General features: G+C 38.0%; 1 long non-coding RNA gene across 1 annotated transcript; it reads right to left on the bottom strand.

Annotated features, from left to right (window-relative positions):
* Window positions 1–5771: 5771 nt before the first annotated feature.
* LOC144641286 (uncharacterized) lies at window positions 5772–7648 on the bottom strand. The gene is made up of 3 exons (XR_013568530.1): window positions 7523–7648; window positions 7248–7388; window positions 5772–6599 (listed from the first exon to the last, which is right to left on the bottom strand). It is a non-coding gene; the product is annotated as an uncharacterized LOC144641286 (long non-coding RNA).
* Window positions 7649–8823: the final 1175 nt, after the last annotated feature.

Here is an 8823-nt window from a genome sequence, read left to right as displayed (position 1 = left end):
AGCTTTCACTGCTGTCTGCTTGCGGTTAGCTGCTTTTTGTTGTTTCGGGGAAGACTATTGTAATCTGTTACCGTTAGCTGTAATTTTGAGGTGAAAGTGAAATAAAGACTGATTGTTGATTGAATACGTTTGCTCGTGTTGTCACATTATACTAGTTTTGCTTTCAGTTAAGTGCCGCCGACTTGCTCTCACTTCTATCTCCACTCATTACATCATCACACATCTACAATATCCCGCGAAAACAAGATAAACTAGTAATACGTGACTCGCAGGGCCTCGCAAAGCTCTGGGTTATTGTTGCCTAGTAACGGACAAAATACAGCAGACAGAATACAAACAGAAACTGAACAACAACGAACTGCACGATTACAGAGACCAGGGGCACCCAACGGAATATTTCGTTAAAATATCTGTTCAGGAGACGATTTGAGATCTAGAATTTTCAGAACATTCATTGTAAATTTTTTGCTTGCCTGCCTTTCCTAGGATTTTCGAATATCTAAAAAATGGTATAATTGTTCAATTTTAACGGATTTTTACTCTAAAAAGGTCACCTAAATTTTCGGGAGCCTTTCTCTGGCTGGAATTTTCGAAAAGGTAAGTTTTGATCTCTATAACTTTCGAATCACTAGACTTTCAGGGCTCTTTCTAGGTATAAGCATGTCCCCAAATTGGGTATGTAGCCGGTCTATGGGTCTATGGGTTCTATAACATCTACATGATCTATGGGTTCTATAGGATCTATGGGTTCTACAGCTTTTATACAGATATACCCAATTTATACAGATATACCCAATTTGGGGACATGCTTATACCTAGAAAGAGCCACTTTCAGCTAGGAAATACGAACAGATAAAAAAATTTTAGGGGATACAAATATGCCTATATCTACCGTTTAAATACTAAAATACGTTCAACGGTGCTATCTTTAAGTAGTTTTGAACTATATTCTCGATGGGTGCCCCTGAGAGACTTTGACAAAATACAGCAGACAGAATATAAACAGAAACTGAACAACAACGAACTGCACGATTACAGAGACTTCGACAAAATGCCGCGGATAGAATACAAACAGAAGCTGAAGACACAAGAATACAGAGATTACAATTACTGAGACAAAATTATACAGACAGACTTTTAGTAGAATCAACTGAACAGCTACAGGATAGATTACAATTAAGAAGGGAAAGTGATGCAGCGCGCTTACAATTAGAATCGAAGGAGGAGAGAAATATTTGATCGGCAGTCTGTTCGAGAAAATAGTGACACGCGTAGACAACAACAACAATTACAGCAACAGGAACTAAACAGAGATGATTATCTTTCCAATGGATGGAGAAATCCCGATCAGCCTTGACATCAGCAAATTTTCATACAACAATGAACAGTTTTCAACACCAGCAGTTTATAGCCTGAATAGGCGTTGAGGGAGTATTATGTGGAAATCAGTGTTATTTTAATCCGAAAAGAAAAACGATAAAAATGAAAGGCTCAGGATTCGAACCCACAAAAAAAAAGGGAAAAAAAAAACCCTAGCCGGATTCGAACCCCCGTCCTCAGTCCCGAAAATCTGATTTCAAGTTCGACGCCTTACCATTAGGCCACCAGCGCGCGGCCGCGTGACGTCATTTCGGCCACACACCAAGCTCACAAATATATATGACCGTAAACTCCACACGAGATTTCATCCCGCCTGAGCCCTTTGAGGGACAAAATTATACACCCCGCTACGCTCGGCCTTCGGCCTCGCTTCGCGAGGAACTAAGGCACGAATCGATTTATTGATTGATGAATATTTAATGAGGCACAGAAAAAATTTTTGCGAGGGAAGGTCCCCTGCCAAACCTATAAAGAATTTTTTAAAGTCTAAAACCAGGTCACTTCTCGGCAACTTTGTCGCGGCAGAACCCAAGCGGACCCTGTAAAACTCGCGTTGACGAAGTTCCCGGCAAGAAACCTCTTGTTTTAGGCCTTCTATGCGGCCAGGCTCAAAACTACCTTGTTTGCAACGTTTTTTCCGAAGCGCTAAACAGCGCTGCTGTACAAAACAAAGGCAGAAACATCACTCAGTTCTTCGAGCGGTGCTGTAAACTTTCGGGTATTCAGACTTAATGATGTCCTTCAACCACCTGGCAGCCGCACTTGAGCTAAAACTATAAACTTCTTCGTTTTACTTTCAAATGCACCATTTTGCTCATTTCAAACTCTTCCGCCTCTAACATGTGACATTACGTCACAATGCAGTATCCAGTCCTACTCTACTCAAACCAACAAAAAACATGCGCAGCAAGTCGAAGACATGCTTGTTAAATGGTTTCTCGCCTTCCGTAGACGCTTAGAAAACCCTACAGGGAAAGATGTACACGCGATGAGTTGGAAAACTCAGACTGCCAGCTGACTGGGAGAACGTAAGCCTGCAAAATGCCTTTTTTTTGCATACATAATTTCTAAAAAAACGAAGAAAAGACCAGCCGAATGCAACACAGGACAGTGTTTAGCACACGTAAACAAACCTGCATGCGCAATTTGGAGTTGTTTTGATAAAGTTCGATTTAGCCAGAAAGTCCAGGAGACGTTTTTGTCGGGAGCTCTTCAATTCTCCATGTCAGACACCAAATGAAGATCACATGGAAATGAGAAAAATGGCGCGACATTTGCCAGCAAAGGTTACCGGGTATGCCACGGAGAAACCGGAAAAGAAAAGAAAAGGAAAAAATAAAATGAATAAAGAAAAAGAAAAAAGAAAAAAGGAAGAAGGTAACAAGAAAAAAGGAATATAAAATAAGACAAGAGAAAAAGGAATAAAGAAAAAAGGATAACGGAAAATAGGAAAAAAGAACAACGAAAAAGATATATGGGAAATTGAAAAGTGAATAAGGAAAAGGATAATGGTTAAAACGGTACTGGAAAAAGGAAATATGAAAACATGAATCATCATGATATTCTTTTTTCTGGTTCTGCTTTATCCTTTTCTTTATTGCTTTTTCAATTTTTAATTTATCTTTTTTCGTTTTTCGTTTTTCTTTATTCCTGTTTTCCTTTTTCTTTTTCTTTTATTCCTTTTTCGTTTAACCTTTTTCCTATTTTCTTTTCTCCTTATTTCTATCGTTGATTCAGAAGGCATTATTCTCAAACCCTTGTAAATGTTGTCGAGCAGCGTGACACGTGTTCAAACTTCTTCTACCACCATTCGTGCGACTTGCTTGACCGATGCTGTTTCATTTACTGAAAGTGAGGTATATCTGATAGATGGGTGAAGGTTTACCATCCACAACTTCAGAGATGATAATATTCTTGCGTCATTTTGAGTTTGTTTGCTATGCCGGTCGCGAAGGAAGCGACTGTTTCTTACTGCAGCTGGTTTCTCTCTTTTCGCCGCTTGTGCCGGCGGCCAAGTAAGATGATTGGTACGAAAAACGATTTCCAAGGGGTATGGGTAACTTTTGATGGGGTCGGGCTTGCAAGTTATTTGCTGACCATATACTTCGTATGTAACAAAGAATAATATGTCCGTAATATTGAAAACCATTGTGTCTGGATCGGGCTTTACCACACTGTCCTTACTAATTAGATAGATTGTTTCGGCCTGCAGGCTACACACATTGGACAACACAGTAATCATCCTATTATTGAGCTTTACCTTAAGATCTTTAACTCCGCTTTGGACTTGCACAAAGTTCTCCATGTCAGAGTGTGATCATGAAGACCACTAGGCACCAACTAAAGCCCACAAGGAAATGGTGAAAGATGGCGCGAAATTTGAGAGCAAAGGTTACTGGGTATGCGATCGAGAGAAAAGAAAAAAGGAAGAAAATAAATACAGAAAAAGAAAAAAGAATAAAGAAAAACGAAAAAAAGTAAAAAGGAAGAAGGTAAAAAAGGAAAAAAGAAATAGAGAAAAAAGGAAAAAAGAAAAAACAAAATATTGATAAAGGGAAAATAGAGATTTGAATGAAGAAAAGGGTAAAAGGATAAAGGATTAGACGGTACCAGAAAAAATAAATATGAAAAAAAAAAAAAAACGGAGAAAGCACAGGATAACATTTATTCCAACTATCGAAAACGGAAAATATAAAATAAAAGATATTCAGTTTTACAACCAAATAAATCAAACGAAAAACGAAATGGCGGAAAGTGCCACAGATTATTTTAGGCTTGCCTAAATCTATATATTATTTTTAGGGTTATGCAAGCAAAGTAGACTGGGACGAAAGGATAACCAGCAAAAGGGAGAAAGGATGGTGAGGAGGAAAACCAAACTGGCTTCGTGAGCTAGAGGAGGTTCAAACAAAGGATAATTGCTGAAGGGAAGCCTATCTTTGTCAAATATAGACTGGTGCAAAAACTTTACCCTTTAGAGGTCTGATCTGTGGTATAGAGATCACAGATAGAGGGAATCCTGTCAATCAGAGAGGTTACCGTAATTAATAACACTGGATTAAGCAAAGTGTACATGTCGCGATATCATGTTTGCGTCTCCACGCATACACGCATCCAGAGTTTCAGACTTTCCGTCCAAATTCAAAAGAAAAGTGAGACTCATTAAGTCTGGCTATTGTGTTTTGCCATGTTTAACAATGGTCTGACTTAATGAGTGCTCACTTTTCCTTTGAATTTGGACCGGAAGTCTGAAACTCTGGATGCGTGTATGAGCCACAGTAGCTTTGTGTTAGTTCTTGTGCAAAAACCTCCCTCAGTTCGTCGCTGCTATTCACTATGAGTGAATCTACGATTAACCATTTAACAATGTCAGAGTTTTGTGAGGGTTATTAATTATTTTAGTCATTCTCCAACAAAGTGCCACAAACTGGGCAACTATGCTGCACTTGAGCATTTCCACCAACTCATGGTCCTGGCTTCTAAAATGGTCAGTGGTCCATGCATTTCTAATCAAAAAAGGTTTTCTGTTCCCTAGAGCTTGGTTTGGTACATTTGATCACATGAAACTCCAATTTCTCACCCCTTCAGCCCTACTGTCAGAGACCTCTCCTGCCAAGATCATTTAATCTCCTGTCAGTGCTGACGTGGTCAATACCTCACCCAAGCCTGCAATCCCATGCAGTCAAATTTGCAACTAGTGGTTGTGGTACAACAACTGCTCATCTGGTGTGTGCAACATGTTTATGAGGTTTGCAAACATTCTGACCATCAAGCCCTCTCTTGCCCCAAGTTCAAGTTGCCAAGACCTCCAACCCTCAAATCACGCAGCCCTCCCACGTACTGCAGCAAATTCCAACCCACTTTCACTTTCTCATCACTTCAAACCCAGCATTTAGGTAAAGGTAAGGTAAGGTAAAATATTTATTTATGCAGGGTGGCCCATTCAGCACAGTGGCTGGTCTCCAGAGGGGCCCTGCTAAATACAATTTCTAAAAATATAAAATATCTAATAGTTTAAAATAGTTATAAAAATAGAGTTAAAAGCTAATGTTTATTAGTAGAAACTCAGCTGTGTTCTATTGGAAATCCGCGAATCTGATTGGTTCTCCCACTGTTTTCTATTCGCCGATAGAAAACAGTCGCGGGCGCGTAACTTTTTAAGCGGTAAATTTTCTTGATTTTTGTCTTCAAAGTACACAATATTGTAGTTTTTAGAGTGCAATCCTTTAGAGTTTCTACTAAAACAATTAGACTACTCGCCCTCGTTTTCTATGAGCGATAGTCAACTCGGCTGCGCCTCGTTGACTATTTGCTCATAGAAAACTCGAGCTCGTAGTCTAATTGTTAAATAAAAAGAATTTAAAAACTAAAATTACAAGCATTCTCGAACTGGTATAAAAAAATTTAATACCATAAATTAGGTGCTATGAATAAAGTGGGCTTTGACAAGATTTTTAAAAGAGGAGAGTGATACAGCTTGTTGGATTTTAAAAGGTAGTGAATTAAAAAGGGCTGTGCCAGAAAATCTAAAAGTACGCTTGCCAAGGCTAAGCTTGGGTTTGGGTAGATGGAGGTCAGCCTTCCTTTGAGTGTTGTAACCATGTACATTGTAGTTCCTAATGAAATAGTTACTTAAATGCTGAGGAACTAATTTATTTGAGTGGGGGACCTTTTTAACTACAGATTCAGAGCAGTTGCTAAGTAATAATTGCTAAAGATAGGTTTTAGTGGCAAGTCACTTTGGAGCATTTGGTAAAATTAAAAGGTAAATTTTGGGCAGAGAGAACACTAAATCCAGTCTTGTGTTGAAAAAAAAAAAATTGATATTGTGCGCGTGTAACTAGTGCCAGTCCTAAATCATGCATTAGAATTAGAACTTAAAATCCCTAAAACTTGGAGGAAAAAAGGAAGCAGTTTAGATTTTTTGGAAAGAATTAGAGATACCATAGCCTTCTCTATAATCCTATGCCATGTTAGGAGTGAAGCAAGGTGACAAGATCTTTATTGGAGTATTGTACACAAATAGAAATAAAAACCATTTTTTCCCATAAATATTCAGGGACATAACTGTAACATACCTTTAGGTCTTCAATGATTTTAATATGCTCAACCTTGGTTCTTCTAAGGTCAGTGAGTTCATGGCCTGTTTTGTCTAACTCATCTTTAATATGGACCATTTCTGCCTGGATTACGTCTTCGCGAGTCGCTTCAAGCAGTTTCTAACATTGAAAGAAAGAAGCTATATAAAAGCACATCTAAGATGAATGCAACTAGGAAACAGTACAAGAGCAGTTGTACAACTGGAACAAGATGCAGAAAGGTTTAATCAGAATCTACTAAATTTTATTGTGAAAGAACTATTATGTAAGGACAATTTTAAATATTTTCTAGAGAAAATGTGTGTAACAAGATTATTACTATCTGTGTCTGTTTGTCTCCCTGTCTGCCTGCCTGCCTAACCGTGACTGCCCAAACAAGACTGACCCAATAATGTTCATATTGTTTTTACAGGAGAGGGGGTGGGTGTAGACAGGAGGAGATAATGTTCTTACTTCCAAAACACTTTTCTATCATTGCCCTATTCTAACTCTTTGATGTTTGCTTTAAACTGAGAAGTCCATTGAAGGTTAGGAAAAAATCATGAACTCCTGTCACAATGTTTCATGCATTAAGCTTAAATTACAAGTATACATTATCCAAATGCTTTGTGATACATAGCACCCTGCAGTTGAGTTGGTGCATTTCTAAAAACTCCAGATGAGCCCCCTTGTGAGAAATTACCTTCATAGCTGACAATATACACTGTAAGCCAGACACATTGTAGTTTTCTTATTCCTTATAAATATCAAGGTTGACGAGTTTCTCACTTTTTCTGACGATTTTTTAGTGATGTCATCTAGATGTATGGTTTTATTCTCAGATTTGATATTGTTCTTTTTTCTGGCAGATAACATGGCAGGCTTTGAGTTTCCAGAGGTAGGAGGTTTCTCTTCACTGTGACTTTCCACCTTAAATAAAAAGCAGATTTATTAAGGAAAAAGCAAACAATCAAACAAAACAAACAAAACCACAATAAATACTTTCCCTAACATAACAGAAAACAGAGAAATCTTTACACAATGAAACATTACATCATAGGTACCTCTATTATTCCAGAAGTAGTTCCTAGTAAGTCAAAAAGAAATTGAGATATCAATAAATAATTGCACAAAACAGCACTAAAAAGGAATAAATGAAGGGCTCACTGCAAAAAAGGCAGAAGTGATTTCAAAAATATTATCATGCTGGATTTCATGCAAAAACCTAACAAAAACCCATAACCATAACCCTGTACAGAATGTCGAAAGCATTTATTTTTACCACTATTATGCAAATTGCTGCAATAGGAGGTGACCTCAAATTTGTCCCTACAGCCTTCGCTTTCTGTTATACAATTGTGAATCCACCGACCATCCTTGTTGTAACACAATCAAATTAATTGTGTTTCACTGCCTGTGACAGACATGGGTCTGCATTAATGTTGACTGAAAAAATGCTCCCTTTTCACATGTCAAAGAAGGTTTAAGTTATTTAGTTATAAGTTTAAGTTAGTCAACGACTGTGGTTTCTCTTGTGTCAGTAGCATTATTGAACCTATTCAATACACCAAAATTTTTGTCTCTTTTGGTATTATGGGAGGGCTGACAAAAGTGACCGGCAACCACAATGATAAGAAAACACCAAGTGTGACATTTTACAGTTGACTAGTTCCAACTTATTAACTTGCAAATGTCTCCCAAATTCCCACATGCTTGTCACATGAGGTCAGATAATAATCCACTTGACATAAGAGTCCCCTTTAAACACCGAATAACTAATTTCAAAAGTGAAATATTGCAGCAAAGAATAAAATTTCCATCAATGTATTCGTATTCATCATTGAGAAGAGTAAGCTGTTAAAGCTTCTTCTGCTATCTATCAACAGAGCAGTAATTTCCCTGCCAATTAAGGGGCTCGATGTAGTTTATTAGACATAGGATGGTTGTTTTGAAAATGAAATTGTCAAGGAAGCCAATCTTCGATTTTTGCCAAAATACATTAAATACCGTATTTACTCGTATAAGCGCTGTGGCGCTTATTAAATTTTCGCGGCTCAAGTGCGGTGCTTGTTCGAGGGCGGCGCTTATTTAAAAGTTGGACGCCACAAAGAATCTAATCTTTTACATTAATTGAAAAATTATAGCGTATTTTCACTTTCAGTATTCGTCTTTTGCTAAAGAGCGGAGGGCACTAGCTGTCCTGGCAAATTTCGTGCAGCCTTAACAACATTTACATAACTAAGCATTGAAAGAATGTTGGATAGAAAAACTAATGGGCGAGCGGTAAAACTAGTAGTAATCAGAAATTAGGGTTAGTGTGTTCGACCTATAGGTAAAATAGACCCAAGGTAGGCAGACAGTGGCA

This window comes from Oculina patagonica, unplaced genomic scaffold, assembly GCF_052425735.1.
Source record: "Oculina patagonica isolate OP01 unplaced genomic scaffold, crgOcupat unplaced808, whole genome shotgun sequence".
Classification (NCBI taxonomy): Eukaryota; Metazoa; Cnidaria; class Anthozoa; order Scleractinia; family Oculinidae; genus Oculina; species Oculina patagonica.
The sequence above is the reverse complement of the archived record's forward strand: the minus strand, read 5'-3'. Positions and strand labels throughout refer to the sequence as shown.